Raw genomic sequence first — 27,765 nt, 5'->3', positions numbered from 1 at the left:
TGACTTTTTTTACTAGAAACTGGCGAACAATCAATTCCGAATGTGCATGTGCATTGTCATGGTGAAGGATCCATCCATCGCCTTGAGTCGAATTTGGTCGTCGTGATGTCCTCAATTTCCATTTTCGACAAACAGTTGAAAGAAAAACAACAGAAACTAACATAACTGGTACCATACGCACAGCTCGACGATCCGCCAAGCACAGACGGTTCATTGGATCTCAGGCAACTAGCGCCGCTAGTGGGCGGGGCTATAGTCCATAGTATATAGATTGCACCAGTTCGCGTATTTATTTTACGTGCTACGTATTGCTTGGGAAAAGATGAGGAAGGTATAAAAAGAAAAGCCATCACGGACCGACCGAAACTTTGTTTTAATTGGGAGGAGGCATTCATTCCTGAATGAATTTGTGTAATGATTGAGTCATGAAGTGGGTGAAAGAGTACTCGTGTTATCGCCGACTTGCATCCCACCCCAACGTAATCGAGATATCGGAATAACAAGTTTCGACCAATGGATGGATGCTCAGGCACTCAGGTCAGAGTCGACCGACCTTTCCGTTTGCGCACTCCCATACGAGTCAACTCCCGCGTGTAATTGCGGGCGTTACGTCTCATTGCCCCGACCCCCCCCCCCCAAACCAACGCGGGTCGACCCCCATCAGACGCCGGACCGGAAGCTTCGACAGCGGAATAGTGAACGGAAAAAGTTCCTGGATGCGTGCGCAGAGTGTGTTGTTGCGTTCCTCGTACGTCATATAGATCGAGACGACGAAATAAAACGTTCTTTCGGGAGAATTGTTTCAATAACCTTTCTCACTTCACTATTGGGACGTGTTTTTTTTCAACGTGTTAAATGGGAATCGGAAAGCCCTCGGCTCATAAATATAGGCATTTGGCCTAAACTATTAGAATGAAGGGGCGAATGGGAATATTCATTTTTCTCCCGCGGCTGAATAATGTTTGGGTACCACTTGAGTGGCCTCTCGTAAAGAATTGATTACGAGGCCCCTCGGGGACGATACACACTCTCTCTCTCCCTCCGACATCGGTGCTCTCCCTGGAGATGGATATTTTTCCTGTGTTAACTTCATATAATGCATGTGTGTGCGTATATATATAAATATATTTATGTACACAAATATATATACACAATATATATATATATATTATTCATTATAGATTATATATATATATATATATATATATATATATATATATATATATATATATATATATATATATATATACGATTGTACGGAAAAACTAACACGAGCGGCACAGTAGTGGGCTGATACAATATAACACAAATAGAATAGAATAGCAACATTTAAAAGGACACTCACACGGTACGTTGTTCGAGCTTTCGGCCCTCCCAGAGGCCTTCTTCAAGAGAGACTCTTGAAGAAGGCCTCTGAGAGGGCCGAAAGCTCGAACAATTCATTATTTATATATATATATTATTTATATATATATATAAATGTGTGTAACGATCTTCGGCAACGACAAATATATATATGAACATTAATTAAGGCATTTAAACCCATAAACACAATGAAAGACCGTCACATATGTGAGTGTCCTGTCTTTGTGTTTGTGTTAAATGTCTTGATCAATGTAGAAATATTATATATTTATATTTGTGTGTATATATATATAACGATTGTACGGAAAAACTCACACGAGCGGTACAATAATATAAATAAAAGAGGTATCGTAAAATATATAGAAATACCTATATATATATATATATATATATATATATATATATATATATATATATATATATATATATGTGAGCATCTGTGAGTTTTTCACGACTCTCTCCTCCTCTCAGTCTTTTAACCTACGAACCATTTTCAAACGAACGACCGTTAGTCGCGCTAAGGGCGAATCTCAACTTATTTCTTTGTGCGTGCAATTCGGCATACTTTTTTTCCCCTCCCATGGTGAATTTCATCTATACATTGTACCTGGGATGTTCTCTTTTGACGCTGTTCGTTCGTCATTTCTTCGTTTTCCTTCCTCTCGCATTACGGATTTTACGTGATAATTATGCCTCTCGCGTCGGGACGCCTGTGTGTAAATAAAAGCTCCGGAACGGTTGGCGGAATTAAATTCGGTGTCGGGCATATTTTTCGTAATTTGAGAACAAAAGAATAATAATGGGCGTTGATATAACTTGCTCTCTGGTAGGGCTTCAGTTCATTCCGCGAAAAACGAAAGCATTTCTCCTTGCACCCGGTTTCGTTTAATCGCCATCGTCTCTGTGTATTAACTTGTCCAATGATGACTTTAAACCCTTAAACATGCTAACCTTCCGCGAGCTAACCTTAGTTATATCTTCATGTCTAAAGCCTTTCCTCGAAGGGAAATTAAAGCGAAAATTTTTTTTTTCTTACGTTTCATCAGGGCCAAAGTAAATCATTTCCCGGTGCTCTAAATGCCCGAGTGTCAATGATATGACAGTTCCTCTCGCAGTTTATCAACCTATGGCACAAAAACCTTTTTTTCCCGTGGGACACTTATTTATCCGTTAAGCTTTTTAGTTTCTTTGTGTAAAAACAGTTTCATATGTACGTTTGTGTATAACCCTTATTTTTGACCGAATTGAAAAATGTATTTTTTATGCCAAATTATTTTTTTAACCATAAAAAATCATAAACAGAGTAGTAATCAACCCGAAGGTCGGTTTAGTAGGTGATGGTATAGTTCACCTAGTACTAAGCCCTATACGGCGTGTGAAAATTCACACATCAGGGTAGGGGGACCAGTTCCTTTCCCTGTGCCGGTTATGGTTTCCCAGGAAGATCTGGTACCCGAAAAATCACTTTTAGCGTGGGTGGAGCTGCAGGTGCCCAGAGTGTCTTGCCCGGGAATCGAACCCGGGACCCTCCGGTAAGTAGTCCAACTCTTTACCCCCTGGATTACCACGACCCATTATCGTTTCATGGGAGCATATATTTTTTTTGTACTTTTTATTCGCTGTTTTTTTAAAGGAGCTCGTGAATAGCGTAATTTCTTAAACCTGTAATCAAGACAAATCACATTTTAAGAAAGCAGTTAAGTAGGTAAAGGAATTATACCTGTATTCCAAAAAAAATATTTTCAATCACTATGTCACTTTTGATATGCTTATGTGAGAACTTGAAACTCAAATTGTGACTCAGAAGATGTGGTACTAGTTCAGTAAAAACCTGAAGAAGTCTGCTCGTGTATAGCCGAAACGTTTATTTCATGCATTGTATAACCATAATTACATGAATATCCTAATTAATATACATTAGCTATTGATTTTCTTCCGTCAGAACTTGAAACTCAAATTTTAACGTAGAAAATGTTATACAGATTCAGTATAAACCTGAAGAAGTCTGCTCGTGTATCGCCGAAACGTTTATTTAATCCATTATGTAACCATAATTATATGAATATCGCAATGATGTGATGTAATCGTGATTTCGAAACAGCAGCATTAGAGCACTTGCTAAAATCGTGAACTCTGATTTTTACGGTAATTCCGTGATTGATGCATGAATATGTATCTTATATTTTTTTAAACCCCGCTATCATTGAGAAATGAAGCTGTATTAATAATTATAATCTGAAACGGGATCGAGTTTAAAGTTACTATCATATTCATGTCACTCGGAAATCCTCGCTGGTGCTAACATGCGATATAAAGCCAGACATGAATTCTTTACCCGAAGTGTATTTTTTTTAAGAGATATCCTGGTGTTTTTCTTCGGCTGGGAGTCGTACGGGAAGGACGTTATCGAGGAATATATATATATATTTAATTTACTCAGAGATGGCAGTTTGAAATTTGTATCATCCACAGTTAGGCACAAAGATTTTGAAGAGAGAAATTTAGTGAAATGAATTAAACGTATCATTTCGAGCAAAATTTTGGCCGTAACGTTCCACGAGGAATTACTCCGCGACATAAGCGACATGGCGAATGGCAAAAGCGTCAATAGAGTGTCGCTTTTTTCTCCTTTCCAGTGTGAACTCTGCAGAAAGTGCTGGGATGGGAAGTAGGGATTTGCGACATTTGTTTTGTAGATGTCGCGACACGAAGTCAGTAATAATTTCGACTTCGATGCGTAGATTTCACGGTTGCAAATATCGATATTAGTAGACATCCATTGTCGCCTCGACACATTTTAGCACTCTCTGTCGTTTAACCTGTTAAATCTAATTGTTAAATCCATTGCAGAATAACCTGAACTCCAGCATTGTTCGGACGGGGAGGAATACATACTCTGTAAAACCCAGTACATTACATATTCTTGTAAGTTGTCCTTCGCGCCAAGCATAGTTGACAAGTTCTTGCACGTGGAATCCCTTGAATCTAAAGCGTAATACATAAATATGTATCAAATGTGTGCAGTACAGGCTGCGGCAAAATAGCTTCCTTTTTCAATTTAATTATGCATAGGAAAAATAGAAAGTTACATTGCCGCACCCTGTATACGTATACCACCAAAGCATACAGAGCTGGTTTTTGTTCTTTCTGGCATTTCTGAAATGTTTCTTAAAAAAAGATTTTTGTCTTATTTTTAACCTCGTCGATGGCCACTGCAATTATTACCTTGATATTGATGTCGAAATTCATATCGATATCGACGTAGATCATCGAAATCGATATCACCCTCGGCATCTATATCGCCCTCCGCATCGTTATCCCTCGACATCAATATCATCCATCCATAACCTTAAAGTCAGAGTCGACAAATCGACGTTAAATTTAATGTCGACACTCATTCGACACACATTGAAGTGTTGCATTGTCCTAAATGGGAAGAAGATGTCGAGTGTTCTCCGATAAGTTTCAGTTTACATACAGGGTTCGTCCGGAAAATAAGTGTACTGAGCTCAGGAAAAAATATTTATTACACTTTTACATATCTTAAGCTAATATTCCTCAAAATAGGACCCTTGTGAGTCGATACATTTGTTCCAGCGGCGTTCCCATTCCTGGAACGCTCCCGCGAAGGCATCATCGGGAACCTCTCGAAGACTCGTCGTCGACCTCTTCTCTGCCCTCCACGAACATCTTGTGCCACCGAAAGATCATGTTTCTGGACATGGCTGACTCCCCGTAAGCCTGGTTAATCATACCGACAGTTTCGGTAGACGACTTCCCAAGCTTTACCGCAAATTTGATGGAATAACGCTGCTTCGGCATCGCGTTCCGTGACGTGGGTCGAGCGTGGAGGTTCGCGTTAACAGAGCTCCTCACTACACCACAGCTCAGAGCCGACTGCCTTTTTCAGCGTCGCTTGCCAACATACCCCCTTCCAATCGCAGCCCGTCAGAGCGGTGCTGGGCGCGCCTGGAGCGGCGCGCCCAGCCCAGGGGTCAGTACACTTATTTTCCGGACGAACCCTATATGTACCAATGAATTGAGAAAAGACGACTGAAGGACCTACTGGTGTTCATGTACTGGATACTGACTGGAGTGCATCATTTATAGTAACTAAGAACACTTGTGCTTCCGTATATGTGGTACGGAGAGTATTACGTATTACGGTACCACGTTTTGTGGGCCGACCAGAATACGAGGGTAATCCCAAAAGTACCCGACCCAACAAAGAAAACACTGTAGGTCGGTTATTGACAAAGTTATGTACTCATTTTTCCTCTTGCACAATTTTCGATCGCCACTGGAAGATAGTTGAGTACCCCATCAGAATTCCACGAATAACCTAACTGTAAATCGAAGTCTTAATTGTTGAAAGATGAAATGTATGTACGTATTAAAGGTGTCTTTGCACACAGTCACCCCCCTATGGTTGCTCGAGATGTATTGTGTCGGGGGAGGTCAGTTTTGCAAAATCTTATAGTCTATCAGCACAAAATATATGGGTATATTCCGACCTTGCGGGTGATATAATAATTCAAATATATAATATTTGAATTATTTCATTTAGTAAGTTGGTAGATACGTAAAATATCTAAGAAACAGATGGTTGTGATGCAAAATTAACGACCAAATTAAGTTTTTTAAATATTTTTACGGCAAAAAAGGCGCAGTATGAAAGTAAAAAAATGTAAATGCAATGCAGATAATATAATTTTATTGCCGAATCAGAAAGAATAATCATAGCTTTGTGTTGAACTGGTAGGCGATACCTCAGCGATCAATTGAGGGAAATTCACTGCCAAAAATTCCGATATATAAATAAATATATATATATATATTTATGATATATATATATATATATATGTATATATATATGTATATATATACATAAATGAGAAATGGTTTATTTCTCGCTCATACGTAAACTTAATCGTGGATAACATCACTATACAGTAAGATCTGGTGCTTTCCCGGCGTATTTGATTCGTGAAGGATTCTCGGGTCTTCCACCGGGTCAAGGGTTCCATATTGGCCGACGTTTCGATGCCCGACTCGTGCATCGTCTTCAGGGTTGATCAACCCTGAAGACGATGCACAAGTCGGGCATCGAAACGTCGGCCAATATGGAACCCTTGACCCGGTGGAAGACCCGAGAATCCTTCACGAATCACTATACAAACTGCTCGAAAATGATTTCATTTGATAGTCGACTGTTGAAGGAAGGTTTTGGATGGGCATAAATTTAACGCCTGTGCAGTTCTAAACCTTGCCCAGATATACTGTTTCTCAAGTTTATCTCGCCCGCATAACGTCCTCCATACTATATCATAGTTTTCAACAATACATCGCCATTCTGAAGGCCGTGCAACCATGTCTCCTGCCTTGTCTTGAATTCCCCGCGACAATATCCTAAATTCTCTGGAATTTCTTCCAACAATCCTTATCATCCCCTTCCTCCTTTGCCCATCACTTCCTCGTTTGTTGTACTTTCCGCCCATTTTGCCCTTTCAGTCCTTCCCCAAGCACACATCTCTAAAGCCCACAATTTTTGCATTTCGTCTTGTTACGACTACCATGTTTCCGAGCCATACAACGTTTTTGCCTGCCAGAATTTTTCACTTGATGTCCCTAATAATTTGATATTCTTTGCCAAAACCACTGCCAACGTAGGTAAGCTTTTATTTTTTTTGTTTTTGCCCTGATATTTTTTTAACGCTTAATCTCTTCCTCGAAAACCTCGTTACCCTTGTCCTGTCTACTTTAATCTTCATATCATCCCTGTACTATAATACTGAATTTCACTCGTACACGGAAGTAATGGAAATGCCATTAAAATCATACGGAATCCTAATTATCTTTAGTTTCCCTGGCGGCAGGTGATGTAAAACCTTCCTGTCACACCCATTTGTGGGCGTTTACATGGTGATATGTGGTTGAAAAAGTCGTCAGCATCTCTTAAGTTTAGCAAACGGCATTTTCAACGTGTGAATTTTTATAAAATGATATCTCCGGGCAATTTATTGGTCCACTGGAGGAGCGCTTGCATTGAATATCTTCGTAGATCAATCAATCCGGACCGAAAAACCTTTATCCATTATTACACGAACGTGACGTGACTAGGGTTCCATACCAAATATTGTCGAGTAGTACGAAATCCGGTGCGGTTTTTTGTTACGACCGATTTGACAAATTCTGTCTGAGATCGGCATTTATTAAATTAGGCCAAAAAAATGCTTGAAAAGAAATATCGTTTTTTTTCTTAGAGGGACAGTCGTCCGCTAGAGGTCATTTCGATTAACAATTCGTGGGTGTCAAATCGAAATTCAGAAGGATCATTATTTTTATAATATTCTCTTTTTTTTCTTTTGGCGGCCATATAACCTCTTTTTAAATAAAAAGAATCGATAGTACGTCGCGTTTAAATTAATGGAACTTAGTTGAAAAGGCAAAATACTTCATTTTCACAAGATTACTTCATTTTCCCTTCTCTTCAAGTTTACGCCTACCGCTATATTTAAAATATTAGGTGTTCCTTCGCGAAAAGTTGTGTATTGGAGAATATAATAATAGTATTTCACCAGTTGATAAGGGATTTATCAATTTATCACTTAACTGAACGCTGTGATGTTGAGCTGATTTCCCTTGTTATAAAAAAAATGCGCTCTAAAAGTCTCTGCTAGATATATTCATTCAAAGAACTGCGTGTATTGCTGCGAAAGTTAATTTTGTGGACTTTCCCGATGATCTAAATCGAAATTCTGGAATTTTGAAGTGTAAAAATAATCGCCTTGACTGGGTTTTGAACCCGGATCCCTCGGTTTTCATAGATTTAATGGACACCTTGTTAGCTTATTTGTCTTTAAGCACTTGAGAAATCGAGTGATACGTGTTCGAATCCCAGCCGAAGCGAATTTTTTTACACAAAGAAAGATAATTAGATACACGGTTAATGAGATGATGTATAATTTGAGCTGATTCCTAGTCATATTCATGAAGTATCTACTTCATCTATTGATTTTGGCCTCCTGTGAATACCCAGTTGATCTTCTTATCAGATACTGAGGCATCACTCGTTGTCCACGTTCCTTACCTCTCCTTTCAGTACTTCTTCATCCACTCGCTCACCTAACCTCTCCTTTCTCCTGTCATGGCCAGTGTCTTTGTTCTTGTGCTGGGCTGTCATATTTTGGGTGGTTTGATATCCACCGTCTTACTTCAACTCTTCCTTTCCCGGACCTCTTCATCTGTGATATACCTGTTATATCTAGATCTCTCTCTCCTTGTCTTTTCAACCCACTTGGTGGTGGTTTTCAGGTCAGTAACGTACTCGAAGATCTTTTTTGAGGCGGTTCTCTACCATCGTTCTTTGTTACCATCAGGTCTTCGGTCTCCTCTTGTGCAAAGTCTCTACGAGCCTCTACAGTTGGGTACAGTCCCTCATATCTCATCTTTTTCCACGCGTCATCTACATATATCGGTCCTGATATGTATAGAGAAATTAATATATATTGTTTATTATTGGTATTCTACCGTTTAGCTAAGTTTTGGATAGATACAAAATGTATACCCTCTACATATATTTGTAGAACACTTTTTCTCCCGTTGTTCTGCCCAGCATCTCAATTATTTTCCTTCCCCCGCGTAACCTCTCTAATGTTTTTACCTTTATCAATCGCGGCCTTCAACATCCCATTCCCAGTTACAATTCTCTCACCATACCTAAGTATTCCTTCGTTTGTTTGATATCTGATTCAACACTTTTCCTTATGTCCCGAATATTTTCCCCATTGTGGTTTAGAATACTACATACGTGTAGATATTTGTTGTCTCCGACGTACGTCAATGGGATTTACAGAGCCTTTTGAAATGAAACAAGTAACTTTGTAATTCCACACAAACTGTATTTGGGAGATACCTGATGATGGCGTCGAAACGTCGAAACGTAAGTCGTGGTCTTAAATAAAGTGTGTGTTTAGAATTAAAAAGTTACTTATTTCAATTCAACTTCAAAGGTAGGTAGGTGTTCCTCCTTCTGTAGTTTTTGACCTTCAATTGTAACATGCAACTTGGTCTTCCTCATTTTCGAAAAAAAGATTACGTTTTCTTTACAATAATTCCCATTTTTGCAGCGAATGAAATTGTGATTAAATTCGCCATTTTGAGCTCAAATCATTTTTCTGAAGTGAGTTTACAGTCTCATTTCCGTAACACGCGTTGGGAAAATCATGTCATCGAATTCGAGTCAACAAAGGTAGCAGAGTCGACTGTTTGTTCTTATTTGTTGGCAATTTCGAAGCCAACAAATGACCATTTAAGCTTAATTGAGATTGATTGAGAAAACAATGCGAGCGTATCTCACTATTTGACACAAATAGAAATAGGAATTGAAAACAACCGTTTGTCTGAGGGAAAACCGTCGTGAAAGCCATTATGCAAAGGGCGGCGTATGGTTGAACACTAAGTGTTGGTGAAAAGAAATTGAGCGTTGGGAAAAGGACAACATCTATCCACCAAATGAATACGTAGCTGCCATTGGGACGATCGAATGAGACGTGATGAGGGATTCGGAACTGCCGCCATAAAATAAATAAATAAGGTTTTGTTTTCTGTTAATTTAAGCATGTTTTTGTCATGAAAATAAAATGTGAGTTGAAGAATTCTTCCAGTTTTTTTTTTTTTTGGAGTTCACAAAAACGTTTCGCGTGTGTAATTAAGCTGCAATACTCGTGGTATATTTTTTTTCATTCCGACTGGGTGGAGATTACCTACGTTTTTTTGTTAATTGGAACAACCTATTTTAATTACCCATTTCATCATAATTGTGAGTTGTTATTTATTCACTGCCATAGCTGGTGCGGTTTTACTATGCTAATTAAATTCTTTTGTGTGTATTGGAATGTCGCCGGTATATGCTTCAACATAAGTAACCCACTAAATGAGCCTTCACGGTTCGTGGAATGCCTTTATTCCGTAGGAGGGGCGGGTAATATATACATATACGATCGTTTTTTTGAATGCATTATCACGCATTAGTAATAAAATTACATTTGCGTGTCGCTTTTTATCTAATCGCTTCCTTTCTGCCCAGCCCTCGCGAGTAAAATGGGGCACGTCGGACCTTAAACGCGTGCATTTAACCGTTGAATGAGCACATGTTATTCAGTTGTGGTAATTGTCATTTATATAGAAAAAAAGAAAATATTCCTAAAAAAAGATAAAACAGACATCGATGATATCGGATAGGTTAAAGTCAGGCAAACTCCGTCCAGCGGTTCGCGGTGGTATCCCTTTCCGATAACCCAATTTCTAACACCACCCCTTTCAAAATTCTCGTCGTGGAATGTATTTGGCGATGAAACCTGGACCACTTGATGCACTCAATCGTATTAAACCGATGAGGATAAAGAGAGGGTTTGAAAACTTTCAGGTCAATTCTACCCTTAGAAGGTGAACATGGCATTTCTTCGAACGCAGTCTTAGTGGTCATACCGAAAGCAGGTTGGAGAAACACCACGTTACACGAGTGAGCCGAGATATTCAGGTAACGTTTGTTAAAAGGAAAAGTGGGAATTTCGTTTGGTTTTGTAGCCCATTGTCCCAATCGAATCGTGTCTAATGGCGCGTAAAAAGGAACGTGTACAGCGACTGCTACGCCTAATAGTTCGCTTTTATTGCTGTCGTTAAGTTTGGTGGTGAAAAATTGTGCGCTTTTCAAATATCAACGAAGTAAATCTTACGGACAAATGAAGGCGACGTCGAGTAGAATGCAAAACTGACGTCCACGGTCCTGACCAAGTTTTCCTTGTACTCCATAATGTCAAGTTATATTTTATTTCTAAAATGGAATTTTGTCTAACCACAGAAAGGATCTAGGCCTGTGATTTTCAATCAGTTGTATCTCGAGGCGTTTGCGAGTATAGTCAAAGATATTTCGAATGAACACCAATAAATGAACATTCTTCTTTCAACGGGAATTCTATGCAACTCTGCTGCGCAGATAATATATAGTTACTTAGAATATTAGAAATGATGCATTATATATATAAATATATATATTTATATACATATATATACATAAATATATATATATATATATATATATATATATATATATATATATATATATACATATATGTGTGTGTGTATTTATGTATATATTTTTGTGTATATATTTATAAATATATTTGTTTGTATATATATTTATAATTTTAATGAAAGCGTTTCTCGTTAAGGCTCTCTATCGATTACTTCAGGTGCGTGTTTGTACTGTAGGAAGGGGTCACCAGTTCAAAATTTCTTTTTTTCTATTGATTTCAGTTCCAATGGAATGCATAAAAAAATGAAAGTAAACAAACGTTTCCAAGCGCTTTTAACTGGTTTCTAAACGATTCTGGAGCCACGATTTCATTAATTAGATTTCACGAGGTGTTTTCTTTGGCGATTAAGGACAATCATGACTCTCTTTCAATATAAATGTCTGAAATAACTCAATAATAAGCTTTGGGTGCGATTCTATCATGACCTCCCTCCGTCACATTCACAGCCCGCGAATAAGTATGATGAAATGGCACACTTCTGTGAAACAAACCGATTGGGGTGGATTGGATTGGAGGCTTCCAAGATGTGAATGTGGAGAAAGATGGAAAAGTTTTAATGGACGGAAAGGTAAACAAACGAAATGCTAGGGGAGAAGGGAAGACTGCCGTGAGATATCCAAAGGATAACCACAGGCATACATTAAAATAAAAGTCAAACCGTCCAGGATTCAAACTGAGAAAAATTCAATAATACGTATCAATACGAAATCCTTTATTGAGTCCTTCAGCCACCCAACCTTGCGGTGGCTTGCAGGGTAATACATCAAAAGATAAACAAAATAAATTTATTGATTTGATTACATTTTCTCCCTGTGTCGTATCCCTGGAAACTATGCAACAATGCCAACCTTTATAGAATTATGTATAGACAAATAAATTCCAAGATGGCGTGTTTCAGGAACGTCTTCTTCCTGTATTGTTACTCTGCCCCTTATCACCGAAACCCTTACGTAATTTAAGGACAGTCCCTTAATGTCGCCCCTTCGGTATACTTCACGCGATCACATATCCCATGCGGAGAAGATAGATGTACAACAGTTCTGGAGACGGTAGTTCATGGGAATGAAGACTTATGTGGGTCACATTCGAAGTCGATGGGGGTTGGCGGATCGCCGTTAATTCGAAGGCTCTATCCTCTTGGTGGGAGTAGGGGGAAGCCTCAGTAGTCTTGGTGCGGGGTGTATTGCAGGGAAGTGGGAAGGAAATGTGGGCGGGAGGGAGGGAAGGGGAGGAGGTGGTGCGGGATTGGCTCGTTCAGAAGGCGTTCGCCGTCGACGTGGCTCGCCCGTCCACCATTCCGGGAGATCAGATGATGCGGGCGGGGTAAACCCACCCAAAGGGTGGTTTGGGAAGATTCTCTTAAAGAATGAATGAGCCATGTCTGTGATTCGATGGAATAACAGTCGTAACTTTGGACAAGTGAGAACTCTTTTTAAGGAGGAGGGCGGAAGAGGAGTAAGGGCCATTCATTGCGACTCGGGTGATATTGGGAACGTTTTACCACTTCCTTGGAGCTGTTTACCCATCCTGCGTGGGTGTGTGGGAGGGGAGAATCGGGGTGTTAGAGACACCAGCATCTTCCCTTCGTTAAAAGGACCTAACGCCGAGAAAGGAAAAAATGTATTATATATATATATATATATATATATATATATATATATATATATATATATATATATATATATATATATATATATATATATATTTTCCGGTTTTCGATTCCCGGGCAAGTCTTTGGGCACCTGCAGCTCCACCCAAGCTATGTGATTTTTCGGGTACTAGATCTTCCTGGGAAGCCATTGCCGGCACAGGGAAAGGTACTGGCCCCCATACCCTGATGTGTGAATTTTCACACGCCGTCGGGCTTAGTACTGGGTGAACTCTACCATCACCTATCCAACCGGCCATCGGGTTGATTACTGTGTGTGTGTTTATGTATATATATATATATATATATATATATATATATATATATATATATATATATATATATGTATGTATATATATTTGTATATATGTTACATGCGTGTATATATATATACATATATATATATATATATATATACATATATATGTATATATATTTTTATATATGTTACATGCGTGTATATATATATAAATGAGTCATTACTCCTCTATCTTTATAGAAATAACGTGTGAGTGATCTTTTTTTGTGTTTCTATATTGTTTGTTACTGTGTAATGTACTATTCGGCACTTCCGTTTTACGTCGACGAAATCATCTATATATATGTATATATATATATATATATATATATATATATATATATACATATATACATACATATATATATATATACACATATATATATACATATATATATATATATATATATATATATATTCCACCCTTTCCAGTTCGCCCCCGTACTTCCTCTCAAAGTTTCAAGATATGTGGGCAAGTTTGAAGAAGTTACCAAAGAGAGAGAGAGAGGGAAGGCGGTGGGAACAGCGTAGTGTTGAAATGATGAATTTTTTTGTCGTCTGGTTGAGGGCGCGGATCCTCGGGAAATCGCTCAATATCCCCGAGGGCAGTGTCTTTCGGCCTTGGGGATTATCGGGTCTCGCCGGTTGTACGTTCGTCTTGGTAGGAGACCTTTTTGCCCCATCTTGCACGCGATAGGTACTTGAATTCCCTACTAAATTATTTTCAGTTCCTCGTAGTGTGGGTTGATGGTGCTTGAGACGAATGAAACGCTGTTGTGTCTATAAGGAAGGGGATGAAATCGAATCCTCATTTCGATATTAATGTGAATGGCGTTGCATTGAATGGAATACAACATTTTTGGTGTGTTTTCAGTACACGTAGTTCGATACAAAAGTACCAAAGTTGAATAATACCTAAAGAATGAAAGCTTTTAGCATTGAAGTGTTTTATTTTAAATTTTGGGTAATTTTAAGACGAATTATTTTGGCCCTCGGATCATCAAGAAGGCAAAATATATTACTCTAATGTATGATCAATGGACATCGGTTTTATTTCAATTTTGAAGAAAGTTACATTTGGAAATCCCAGATTGTTGTCAACCCCAATATATTTCTTTTTCTCACGAGCATTCGAGACACAATTTCTTCGTTCCCAAATGAACCCTTCCCTCAAATGTTTCTCATACTGCTTGCAGATCGAGTGCTAGGACATTTTTATTTTGAAAACCAGCACTTGCAAGCTCTGGATTAAACGATGGTTTTTTGAAATAACGTAAAAAAATATTACATTACCAATGCGAAACCTGATTCGGTTTTTTTCCAATCTTACTTCGCGCCGAAAGAGCTGTTTGACTTCTTCAACGGTTGACACCAGTCTGTTTAAATGGGTCTAAAACTGTATTTTTTAAAACTCTTGTGCAGAATCTTATCCATTGCTGTTGTTCCTGCTAAAATAGTCTTTAAGGCGTAAGCTAGTAGTTGCCGTTTAGAGTCAGCAGTAATTGTACACATATCTTGCCCTGGAGTTTTTTAAATAATGTTGTATAATGAATGCCAAGGATAAATCCTGGTACAGATGAGGTATTTTCTTTCGCAATCGTTATTCCAGTTCATTTTGGATTGCTTTGAGTTATTTCGGTGGGAACTTTTAAGTCTCTCGCCTGCACACTGAAATTTCTGTGTGATCGATTCCCGCTTCATGCATTAGTGTCGTGTGTATCTCTGGCAATTTAACTTCCAAAAAAACAGATTACAAACCTTGAGTGACTCATCTGGATCCAGTTCATTTTGGACAGCTGGAGAGCGAGACAAATCATTTTGAGTGCGTCAATAATTATATCCAACAATGCCAGGTTATATGATTTGTTTGAGTGACATTGTTCGCAAATTCGGCTACGTTCATTGTTTTGCATTCTCGTTAAGATTCGTCTTTCAGCATTATTAGTTCTGCGATTGAGCGGTAGGCCATTCCATTTCACTCCCAAGCGGGATATATTAATGCGTTTTTCACATTACTAGTCAACTGTTGTTAATTTCCTATACTATTCCCGTTAGTTATCTCTTCGATATGGATGAGAACAGTAGGTTTTTTAGACTTCTGGTTAGAGCCGGACGAAATTCGTTCTTTTATCTATTCAGCGTCTAGTTTCATTAAATGAAACCATTCTATTCGCAAGTTGATTGCGTCAAAGATTTAACAGCATCAGTGGGTCCCTATATTTTGTTACTCAAATGAGTCATAGCTAACTTATGCATTGTTTTACCACCCCATTTAACTATTATTGATCGGAACTAGCTGCCTGGAGGTTTGTTTGAGCCCTTTTCCATCCAATTTTAGAAGTTTTGAGTATAAATGTAAAGCAGCCACTGGGTGATAAACTTCATTGTAGCTATTAAAATATTGTTTGTATGTGATGTGGACGGCATTTTGTATGTGACGTGGAAGTTTGTTTGTATGTGATGTGTAAGTGTCATTGTATGTAAGAATATTTTGTCTCTTATCTGTTTTTCTAGTGCGTGTATGTATGTAATTTTCTTTGTAAGAGTTATCTTTGACCAAACTTGACTGCTGCCGCCAGGAAAATCGCCTAATTGCAACGTAATTCTAAAATAATATTAAATAAATATTTTGATTGTTATATTGCTATTTGAATTTAAACTTTCGTTGTTGTTTATCCTAATGGTTGCGATGAACGCCGCAAGAATTTTATTTGGTATGAATTTCCCATGAAGTCATTGTATGTAGAACAATTATTTCGAGCAGATATGTATAATTTTAAAAATTAAAATAGTTTAATTGTAACTGCGAGAAATATGTATTCCACTGTTTCGAGCTGAGCTTGCGTGTTTACTGAGTGGTCGGGTACTATGAATTTTTAGCTCGATATTTTTAGAGATTCTAATCGATACACAACGGATAAAGAGGACATTAAAGCTCAAGAGAAATTGATTTCCAGCAACGATAAACAAAAGACCTCTCAAACCTCTTTTTTTTTTGCCACGTTAAAATCAACCAACTGTGCTTGGGCGAATCGTGACCTCGCACAAAATCGATTTAGAATAAAAAAAAAAGATTCGAAAATTGAACCGGTAAGTATGCTGTACGCGCGAATCGAAATGATTTAATTGCCTGGGTATTTATCTGAAAAAAAAATTCGCCATTTATACTCGTATTTTAATAATCGTCCTGTATCCGCTGAATGTTCATTCAGCGGATTCAACTCTTAGATTCGATGGAAATCGCTTTATTTTGTCCATAGGCTTGGTATTCGCGTGCGCGAGATATCTCATGTACCCACCCCTGGTTTTTTATATATATATATTTTTATAATTTTATTCCGGAGCGTCATGTTCGATATAATGTATCTGGCGACTTCAAGGTTAGCGTGTTTTTTTTCATGTGCCTGCCGTCACTCAGTCTCAGCTGTGGACGTTCGAGTGGGAATGTGAAATTCATGGCACGCGAAGAAGAATTTCCCCTTTGGCAGGCGGGGGGTGGGGGGGAATACTTGCATAATAGCAGAGCAGCAGCGCTTGACCTTCGGTGTTCACATCTCGACCGAGGAAAGGCGTGCGAGAGCGGAAACTGTATAAAATGTAATGAATTAATACTGTCCTGGGCATTCTTCGTGTTCAACATATCAGGTCGGAATGCGAAAAACGTTGCTCAGTTATCCTTGGAATTCTCTAAAGCCGTGAATCATCCGTAATATGATGGGACGGGGGGAGGGGAGGGATCTGTAAGCAGACGTATGGGATTGGACACGAGCACCTGGTTGAAGGCTTAGTATCTTTCCTTCTTTTTCTTTCCGGGAAATAGTCGGCGAAAGATGGGAGGGCTCTTCGGCTTGAAATTCATCCCGTGCGTTCCTTGATAATTAAGTGATGTCATAATATGGCCGTACATGCAACACTGTACTTTGGCGCTATTTATTTCGAACCAAGAATTTAATCCCAGGAAATTAATTCCGATAAGGAACACAGAAATATTTTTGAACGAAAGCGATCGATTGATCACGGGTGGATCAATGCGAGGATTGGTTTTGTAGCTGTTCTTCAAACTATCATGTTCATTTCCGATCTCTTAATTCACATTTTTAAAAATTCACGCAATATAATATTCACATAATTTAACATTGTCCGACCACGGTAGGGTCATTTTCGGGTAAACATTAGTCTCGCGTGTATTCACCCTGTGCCACACACCCTAGCGGTGGCTTGCAGGGTAGATAAATAAATAAATTCCGTCTTGGATACTTGCGCCGACATTTTTCATTGCCCTACTCCTCATCGAATTTATCCCTTTCTTTGTTTCCTTCAGTGATGGTCTTCAGTAACCTATCACGCCTCAGGAAGGGTTCCAAATGAGCAACCTTTCTCTTCTTCTTCTCCTTGCAAGTATCCTTTGCAAGGCTTCTCTCTTCATCCACTCTCTGCGAATCACTTCTTCATTTATTGCTTAGTATCTCTAATTTATTTTTAGCATTCTTCTGTAGCACCACCTTTCCAAACCCCACCGAGTTTCTTGGTAGAGCTCATTGATGAGGGACAGTCAAATGAAAATCGAACACCCGCCATACCACTAAGTCCGCGCGAAAGGTGGCAACACTATTGTTTCGTAACGATACTGCCATTGCCGTGGAGGGAGAACTTCATTGTGACAACTCACAGGCGAACGCAATTGTTGGGTTATGTCCTTGTTGGCGCGCGGACTGGTCTAGTGTGTTCCTCCAGCTGCAGAAATGGAGGCAAGCAAAGAAGAGCAGAGAGGTGTGGTTCGTTTTCTGGTATCTGAGGATGCTGGAGTACGCGAAATTAATCGTCATACGTCTGCTGTGTGTGGCGAACACTGTATGTCCCGTGTCCATGCGTGCACGATTGGCAAAGGAGATTCCGACAAGGATACGCATCACTACAAAACGATTCGTGAACGCCGGGTTCATTCGGACGAGGAAGTGGGTGCGGTTTTAGATCCGTCAGCGACCTACCCCTTTCCACAAAACCGGAACTGTTCGTCTCGTCTCCCAGTTGGATAAATGTATCAACGCTTTTGGTCATTAATTTGGATTAAAACCATTCCAGAGTCACATTGCAGCGGGTGATCGGTGTTCATTTGACTGCTCCGTATAGTACCAAGCCCAACGGACTGAGAAATTACCTCTTTAATAAGGAAATAAATGGGGGCCAGTTCACCCATGGTTTTCCCAGTAGATAAACCCAAAAAGTGTTACAGCTAGGTTGAGTTATGGAATGCCCTGTGGCGTCCCCGGGAATCGAACCTGGGCCCCATCTGTTAGTAGCCTCTAACTACCTACATAATACTCCCCAAGCGGGCCGCAAGGGCGTGTAGCCGGGGGTTTTTGGTCACCACCCGCAAAAGAGAACACTGTGTACCACATGCGAAATTTACACATCCATGCAAACCTACACCCACAGTCTTTTTGAGGAATGCTGGAGGCATACGTAAATCAGAGTAATGTGCACCTATGCAATTGACAGAACACCCCTCCCAAGTCTTTCGAGCTGCCCCAAGGCGACCGATCGTAGTTCCACGGTGGAATTTCTGGTCAATTGTTCCCTTCACTGACTGTTGCTTACCGCCATTAAAGGTGGTTTGTCGCGGAGATGAATGCATAGCCCGCCTCTCTCTGTTAAGCTGCTCTTCGTGCTATTTCGGACCCTAGGGGGACTTAAAAAGGGTCTCTCAATCAAGGCCCTCCTGGGAGAGTTCGGCCAACACCTCATGACCATCTCCTCTGGGAAAAACCCGATAACTGTGCGGCTACGGAATGGTCACATTCACTTAATTTACGACGAACGGCCTTGTAAACTATTGTGATGGTCGTAAAAGTTTAATACGAAAATCCTGCCTATTAAAAGGTTCTCATGATTGTTAAATCGGATTGGACATGGAAGCAAATCATTTTGCAAATATCAGCTGTTTCAAATTGTTTTATTCTTGGAAATTTTAATTTATTAGAGTTTGAATTGGACACTAAACTGGTTTCTTGGCTTTGGCGTTTACCGTGCTTTGTTAATGACTCGAGCAATTAATCTATTGTAATAGCACGCCAATCAGTTATAAGCTTCATTCTTAAACCATCGAAACAATCGTTTGACGCTGCTCCATGCTTTACGAACGGGCCGACATTCGCTGTTGACTGAAATCGACGTTTTCGGTCGAATTCCAGTTTGGGGGCGTTGAGATTGTCTTGTTTTCTTTTACGTAAATGCAATACATGTATGTCAACACGCACTGTATGCAGTATAAGTAATCAACCAGCTGCTGGTCGAATATAATGGTTAAATATATTCCGTATTATTATAATTTGGAATGCATCAAAACGAAAAATAAAAAGGAGAAAATTTTATTATATAAATGAATGGTAAAGAAAATGAAGGCATGGTATTTTTCATTTTTTCTTTTTGGTCAAAATTTGTCGATAAATCCCTGATTGACTGTCGAGGTTGTTCGATTTGTTTCATAGTTGTAAGGTTAGACGACTAAACAGTGTTGATTCCCGGGTATTAATTCCTATTTTATTGATCTTTTTTTTGGTTCTCCAGATATAAACTGTGTATTCACTGCATTTTTTCCAACTTGAACGAATGCAGAAACAAAACAAGATGGACCCGAGCTTAATATTATTGGAATTAGGTTGTAAACTAAGCGAAGTATGGACTTGGTATTTATATACTGTTGTGCATAAATATATACCCTTTTTATTTTTTCCATTATCAAACCTGCTAAGCCCACTTCATTTCTTTCCTATTGCCTCTTGTTGTCATTAACGGTCTATTATTATCATTCATTGTCTACTGTTGTAATTCATTGTCTATTGTTGTAGTTCATTGCCTATTGTTGTAATTCATTGCCTATTGTTGTGGTTAATCGTCAATTGTTGTAATCCATTGTCTATTGTTGCCCCTTATTGTCTGATTCCGGTGAATCTAGACGAAATTCACCCAAAACTCAACCTTTCCTCACACTATCCCTCCTCTGTCTGCTGCGAACACTACCATATGTCCTTCCGGGAATAAGTGACCATTCAGCTGTGCGTATATATCTAAACTGGGAGAGGGCTCAGTATAAGGGGCTAGTAAACAAAAAGATAGTTTGGCAATATAAACGGGGTGACAGGGAAGGGTTACAGACCTTTTTAAGGGAAAAATATTCAAAATGGGTAAGTGGTGGGCAGAATGTAGAAGAAATCTGGAAAACATTTAAGGGGATAATGGAGGAGGGATTAAATAAATTTGTCCCGAAAAAAATTCTTAAAGAAAATACTGATCCAGAATTCTACAACCGCAAAATTAGATCCTTGAAGAAAAAACTGAGAGTGATTCACAAAAAACGGAACGAGAGCTCGGAATGGCTCATAATTTACAAAAAATTAGTTCGTGAATTGAATAGAGAAAAGAAAATAGCCAAAGATAGTTTTCTACAAAAAATAATCGGGATAGATAATGGAAATAAATTTTACAAGTACCTCCGGAGGAGGAAAGGCAACAGGGAAAACATAACAGCTTTAAAAAAAGAGGATGGGACACTAATCGTTGATGATAAGGAAAAGGCTAATGCGTTTAATAATTGGTATGCAAGTGTATTTAAGGTTATGGTAAATAAAAAGGATCCTGTAGATTCATCTCTGAGTCAACAAGGAGGCGAAAAAATATTAAATACCAAAAGTATTAAAACGACGAGCGCAGAAATTTATAAAAAAATTATGAAAATGAGGGCAAATAAATCAAAAGGGCCAGATGGTATCTCAATTGACTTGCTTAAATTGGGCGGTAGTGTAGTTTCAAATTATATAAATCATTTATTCAATGTTACCTTAAACAATAATGCCCTGCCAAATGCTTGGAAGGAGGCATATGTTACGCCAATTTTCAAAGGAGGAGATAAGGCACTAGTTGATAATTATAGACCGGTAAGCTTGACATCAGTTGTATGCAAGCTATTAGAAAAGATAATGGCTGATTATCTCTGGGACCTGTGGGAGAGTGAGAATTGGTTGTATAGTCGCCATATACGCCATGTATCGCCAATACGGTTTTAGAAAAGGGCACTCTTGTGAAACTCAGCTATTAGGGTTCTGCCAAGAAATGTTCGACTCTATGGATGCGGGAATAGAGGTGGATGCTATAATAGTCGACCTGTCAAAAGCCTTTGACAAAGTTGACCACGATCGCTTAATGCTTAAGATGGGCCAATTGCCACTACACACAGATGGAAGAGTAATCTCTTGGGTCAGAAATTTCATGGAAGGTCGAACACAAAGGGTAAAATTAGGAGAAGTGTATTCTGAAAAAGCAAGGGTAACATCGGGAGTCCCACAAGGAAGCGTACTTGGCCCGCTATTGTTTTTAATATATATAAATGATCTCCCAATAAATATTAATTCTCAGTTAAGACTTTTTGCAGACGACTGTATTATCTACAGGAAAGTCGAAAATGACAGAGACCGTGACAAACTTCAGAGGGACATTAATAAAATGGCTGATTGGGTAACAAAAAATGGGATGGATATTAATGTTAACAAATGCAAATCCATCACTTTTAGCAATAAGGTAAATGGAAACCATAGGGAATATAAATTCTCAGAAAATGTCATTCCTAGAAGGGATTCTGTCAAATACTTAGGTGTATATTTAACTAAGGACTTAGGGTGGGGGCTAAATGTGGAGTACATCTATAAGAAAGCTTTCAAAACTCTTCATTGGGTAATGAGAAACCTAAAAGGGAGCGTTAGAGCAACCAAGGAGAAGGCTTATCAGACCCTAGTAAGACCAATTTTAGAGTACGCTTCTCTTGTATGGGACCCTCATGAAGAAGGTCATATTAAAAAAACTGGAAAAGGTGCAAAGAAAGGCTGCCCGATATGTACTGGGGAAGCATAGGAGGATGGAGAGTGTGTCTGACATGCTAGAAACGCTGGGCTGGGAACCTCTAGAATCTAGAAGAAAAGTAAGCAGACTTTGTGGAATGTTCCGAATTTTGAAGGGGGAGAAAGCTTGGGCAGATCTTAGGAAAGAGGCGGGGAACCCAAATTTTATAGGCAGAAATGATCACAAATTTAAGATAAAATGCCGGGCACAGAGGACAAATAAAAAAAAATTTTCATTTCTAAATAGAACAATTGTTGAGTGGAACACCTTACCTGCAAAAATATTCGAGCCCTTTCCTAACAGAGTGTATACTTTTAAGAATAGATGTAAGGTATATATGTAAAAATTTGATTTATGTGTGGTGTATGGTATTATATGTTATAGCTTAATTTTTTTTTAATGTCTTTTTTTTTTCTTGCTGGTTAATGGTTGTAAATGGGATGGGGATTCACTTGTTTTGTTAAAGAGATCTGTGTTTGTCTGGTTTTATGTATTATATTTTGCAATTGTTTGGGACTTGTGTGCCACCTGACAGTGTCTATTAGCACATGTGTATTTATAATAATAATAATATGCGAATGTATAATGCCGTTCTTTAACCTTGTTAATTCGGGCGATTAAAAATTCGGGTTTAACTGTGGTTGTATTTGGAATACGTTTTCCGATAGACCTGACGTATAAGGAAACACTTTATTATGCTGTGGATCGTGATCTGGTTTCCCACACCGAAGACACCGGTTCGAATGGCAGAATCTATGACGCAGATGTCCTTCAGATCTGAGTCACCCCGTCTAATGACCAACTGCTGCCACCTAGGAAATAATTGCTTAGTGTTCACGATTTCTCGTTCTCTATCGATTACTATTATCTCGTTAATCGTCGCTCAGTATTTTTCTTGTTGTTGTACTTTGCTTAGTTTCCAACCAGGCGCTCCTCCTTCTTATCAGTTCTTGAGGAAGGATGGGAGGATTGCGCTTCTGCGTCGAAAGTAAATCCGACCGAGAAGAGGGAGGTGGGTGCTTTTCGTTCGCCGAAGTTCCTTGTCGAACGACGGAACTCCTTGAGAGACTACTTCGCACATCAGTCGAGGGGTCGGAGGAAGTTGTCAGGTCGGGAGTGGGGGGGGGGGGCGGGGTGGTTGAGCAGGAACTGATGTCATCTTCCAGCGCCATCTATGTACCTCAAGGACTTTTTTTTGAGTGAATGAGTTCTCTATGTAGACGGAGAAGTTTGCCCTGTCGTAAAATTCACGGTAAGATTCAGATTATGTCTATTGAAATACAGACGAAAGCAAACGCAGTTCACAAACACACATATATTTGTGCAAATATACATATAATGTGACGGCACAATAGAATACAAATAGAGTAGCAACATTTAAAAGGACACTCACACGGTAACTAGTTCGAGCTTTCGGCCCTCTCAGAGGCCTCCTTCAAGTGAGACTAACTAGTTATAAATATATATATATATATATATATATATATATATAGATATATATATACATACACATATATATACATATATATACATATATATATACATACATATACGTATATATATGTAATAAATTGGACAGCAGCAAACAATATAGAAACACATAAAAAGATCATTCACACGGTATTTCTTGATCATTTCGACGGAATTCTGCTCCGCCTTCATCGGAAGATATAGAAGAATGGAAGTCATTACTTATATATCTTCCGATGAAGACGGAGCATAATTCCGTCGAAATGATCAAGAAATACCGTGTGAATGATCTTTTTATGTGTTTCTATATTGTTTGCTGCTGTCCAATTTATTATTCAACACTTCCGTGCTACGTCGACGAAATCATCTTTATATATATTTATACATATATTATATATATATATATATATTTATATTATATATATATATATGTATATATATATATAATAAACACACAGACCCGTTCTATGAAAGTCTCACTGGTGTTTGCCAACACAAACATAGATAGGAACATAAAACCCTTCGTCTCACAGTTCCCTTCTGTCTGTAGACGAAGGTTGTCTCACGGGTGTGAATAGCAATACAAACGAGAGAGCGAGGTGGCGTTGGCCAACAAAATATAGGAAAACACCTGAAAAAGGCACGTATTCCGAAATTTTCGGTGGCAAAGAAGGAAGTCGTCAGTTCCCTATTTCCGCTGATGAAGGTTGTGGATGTACGAGGGTCATCCGGAAAGTAGTACCCGTTCGTGAAATAAAGAGACAAAAGTAAATATTAACAAACATAAAAAATTTTATTTGAAAGAGGATACTTTAAACTACTTCTCAACATAATCTCCAAGCAAATTAAGGCATTTGTCATAACGTGTGACAAGTTTCTGTATTCCTGCTGCATAGTCCTTCGCCGCCAGCTCATTGAGATACGCGAGGGACCCATCTTGCACAAATTTTTGCATAATGCAGATGGTGTTTAACAATTTCATGAACAATTGTTCGAGAAACATTGGGAAAATGCTCACAGATGTCATCAATTGTGACGCGCCGATCGTTCCTCACGAATTCGTCAACTGAGCTCACCAGTTGGTCTGTAATGACAGACGGTCTCCCCGAACGCTCATCGTCGTGTGTGTTCCCCCTCCCCATGTTGAAGTTGCGACACCACCGCCGAACAGACGACTCGTCCATTACATTGTCTCCATACACCTCCTTTAATTGGCGATGAATATCACATGGGCGAACGTTTCTTGCATTGAGAAATTTAATCACTGCCCTCACTTCACAACTGGCGGCGTTCTCAATTTTTTTAAACATTGTAAACAATCACAGAAACAACACAGGCAATGCTAGCGTCACGCAACTTGGCTCAGAGAAGGCAGACAAGCCACTGAAGCTATCTGACCTCGTCCAGCGGCTACTCGCGTCGTCAGCACTTCATGCGGCACGAACGGGTACTACTTTCCGGATGACCCTCGTATATATATAGTATATATAGATATATATATAGATATATATTTATGATATATATAGATATATATTTATGATATATATATATATATATATATATATATATATATATATATATATATATAATGGGCTGACACAACATAACACAAATAGAAAAGAATAGACACATATAAAAGAACACTTACACGGTAAATTGTTCGAGCTTTCGGCCCTCTCAGGGGCCTTCTTCAAGAGTGAGTCTCTCTTGAAGAAGGCCCCTGAGAGGGCCGAAAGCTCGAACAATTTACCGTGTAAGTGTTCTTTTATATGTGTCTATTCTTTTCTATTTGTGTTATGTTGTGTCAGCCCATTATTGTGCCGCTCGTATGAGTTTTTCCGGACAATCGTTATATATATATATATATATATATATATATATATATATATATATATATATATATATATATATATATATATATATATATATACATGTGTATATTGTCTCTGTTGTTGTGTGAAACAGTTCCAGAGCGTCGTCTCCTGTCCAAAAGATTCGAGGCACTTGGTTGCATAAACCCCCCGCAAAATGCAGTCCTAATTACGTATTCTTCAATAATTTAATTGGTCTCCGTCTCCTTACGTAATACAGTGTAATAGAAAAAACCACACGATCCCTTCATTATGCTTACGGAATATATTCCCTGCTTCTTTTTGTCAAGTAGGAAAGAATATATTTATTTTCACAGCGTCATTCACATGAGGAATGCCAACATTCCATCTGCTTTACGATTGAACTAAATTACTTCCATATCTCTCGAAGTGGTTGTCGTTTGTTTAAGTCGATTTTCTTTACAGGGAATCATCTTTAAATCTAAGGAATTCATTTGTAGCACAAAATATGTTGATTTTCTGTTATTAAATTTATTTATTTTTCAAATGTTTATATCGCCGTAGTTAAGCATGAAGCGTCAAGTCGACGCCCATTTATAATTCGTAATTACGGGGATATTTAATTTTTATGAGAATCCGAAAACTTCGGGACGACTGAAATCCCGCACATCCAGGGTACCATTTATCAACTTCCACTCCCGATGGAACTTGGGGAATTTTTCCGAGAATTCCAACGTAATGAAGTTTTACTACAGTCGAATACCTCGGGAACTGTCACGAGATCCGCCGACGACCTTGACCCCTAAGGTTTGAATTGGATAGGAAACGTTCTTTTTTGAATTCTTCGCGTTCCATCCTCGTCGGGAGTGGAGTTCCTACCGTGCGCTTTTTATGGAGGATAACTCAAAAAAATAAAATGAGACAGAGGCGAGGCAGACGCTCTTTTATTCCCAGATATTCCCGAAACCCGCATGATAGAATGGCTAACGTCATTTTTTGTTGATTTTGGTTTTTAAACGCTAGCGATCCTGCCAATTTTTTAAATAAAATCGCCTATTCCACATCAGTGGCATCTTTTTCTCGTCATTTTACGTCGGTGAGGGAATTTTTTGGAAAACAATTTTAGGACTCTTTAATTCAACCCGCGTGTTCCGGAAGTTTAAATTTTTGTCAACATAAGCACTCAAATTCCAAAGAAAGATTCGCAATTTTCTTGCTGCATACATAAAGAATTTAAACTTATTTTCTTGTCATCTTTGTGTGGGCCTAGGGCTGCTAACCATGTTATACTCGTAATATGTGCAGGTATATTGCGTGATTGGTTCACGGTCATAGCGGTTTTTTGTGGATCGCGGGGTGCCAGGTGCATGAGGAAATAGAGGGAATATATGTGGAATGGCTGTTGACCTACCACCCCCTGCCACACGTCCTTGTGACGGCTTGCGGGGTATTATGTAGATTTAAAGATGAACTTACCAAAACTTTTTCAGTTCATGGCCGAATATCTTGGATTTGCAAGTATGTTCATTTACTTAAAAAATATAGATTTCGAGATGCAAGGAGTATCTTTATATTCTATTTATAGGATTTTTGAATGAAATGTAGTCCTACAAGTTGTAGTTTATATCTGTTTGTGAACCGAGATGCACACAAGTACATTCAGATTCTGGTTATCTCCCTCTCTTTGTAATTGGCATGGCAATCGGATTGGTCTAATTCTTTGAGTACTGCCTTCTCAGGCAACATACAATGGTCTCCTCCCAAAAGGTATAGAATATGTCACAAGGCTGCAGGCAGCGACAAGGTCCCTCTCACAGCGAGAGGCGGATTTAGGAGTCAGGAAGGAAGCAGGGCAAATAATAGGGAAATATTGTATCAGGGCCAATATAATAATACATCTCATCCATGCAGGTATCACAGTTCAGCAACCGGTCGTCCATTCGGCGTAAAAGTTTATCCTATTACGGTTTTATTTTACCACAGCGATCCTTATTTATCCAGGACTTCTTTCGCATCTTACACCCTCTTTTGTTTGCTCGTAACATCCTCCGAGAGATGTCATCGCAATCGTGCTCGCAATAAATTCTGTCGTATTTTGTTTCTTTGGGTTTAATCGCAGAGACTGAGATTGTTAAACCGTATTAAAAATAATAAATTAACGAG

At 38.8% G+C, this 27,765-nt stretch overlaps 1 protein-coding gene across 6 annotated transcripts in view; it reads left to right on the top strand.

Moving 5' to 3' along the window:
- LOC139691587 (amyloid beta precursor protein binding family B member 2-like) overlaps positions 1-27,765 on the top strand; it is a 400,834-nt gene that overhangs the window by 300,188 nt on the left and 72,881 nt on the right. The gene's annotated exons all lie outside the window — the stretch shown is intronic.

This window comes from Hetaerina americana, unplaced genomic scaffold, assembly GCF_022747635.1.
Source record: "Hetaerina americana unplaced genomic scaffold, ioHetAmer1.1.p SCAF_38, whole genome shotgun sequence".
Taxonomy (NCBI): domain Eukaryota; kingdom Metazoa; phylum Arthropoda; class Insecta; order Odonata; family Calopterygidae; genus Hetaerina; species Hetaerina americana.
The sequence above is the reverse complement of the archived record's forward strand: the minus strand, read 5'-3'. Positions and strand labels throughout refer to the sequence as shown.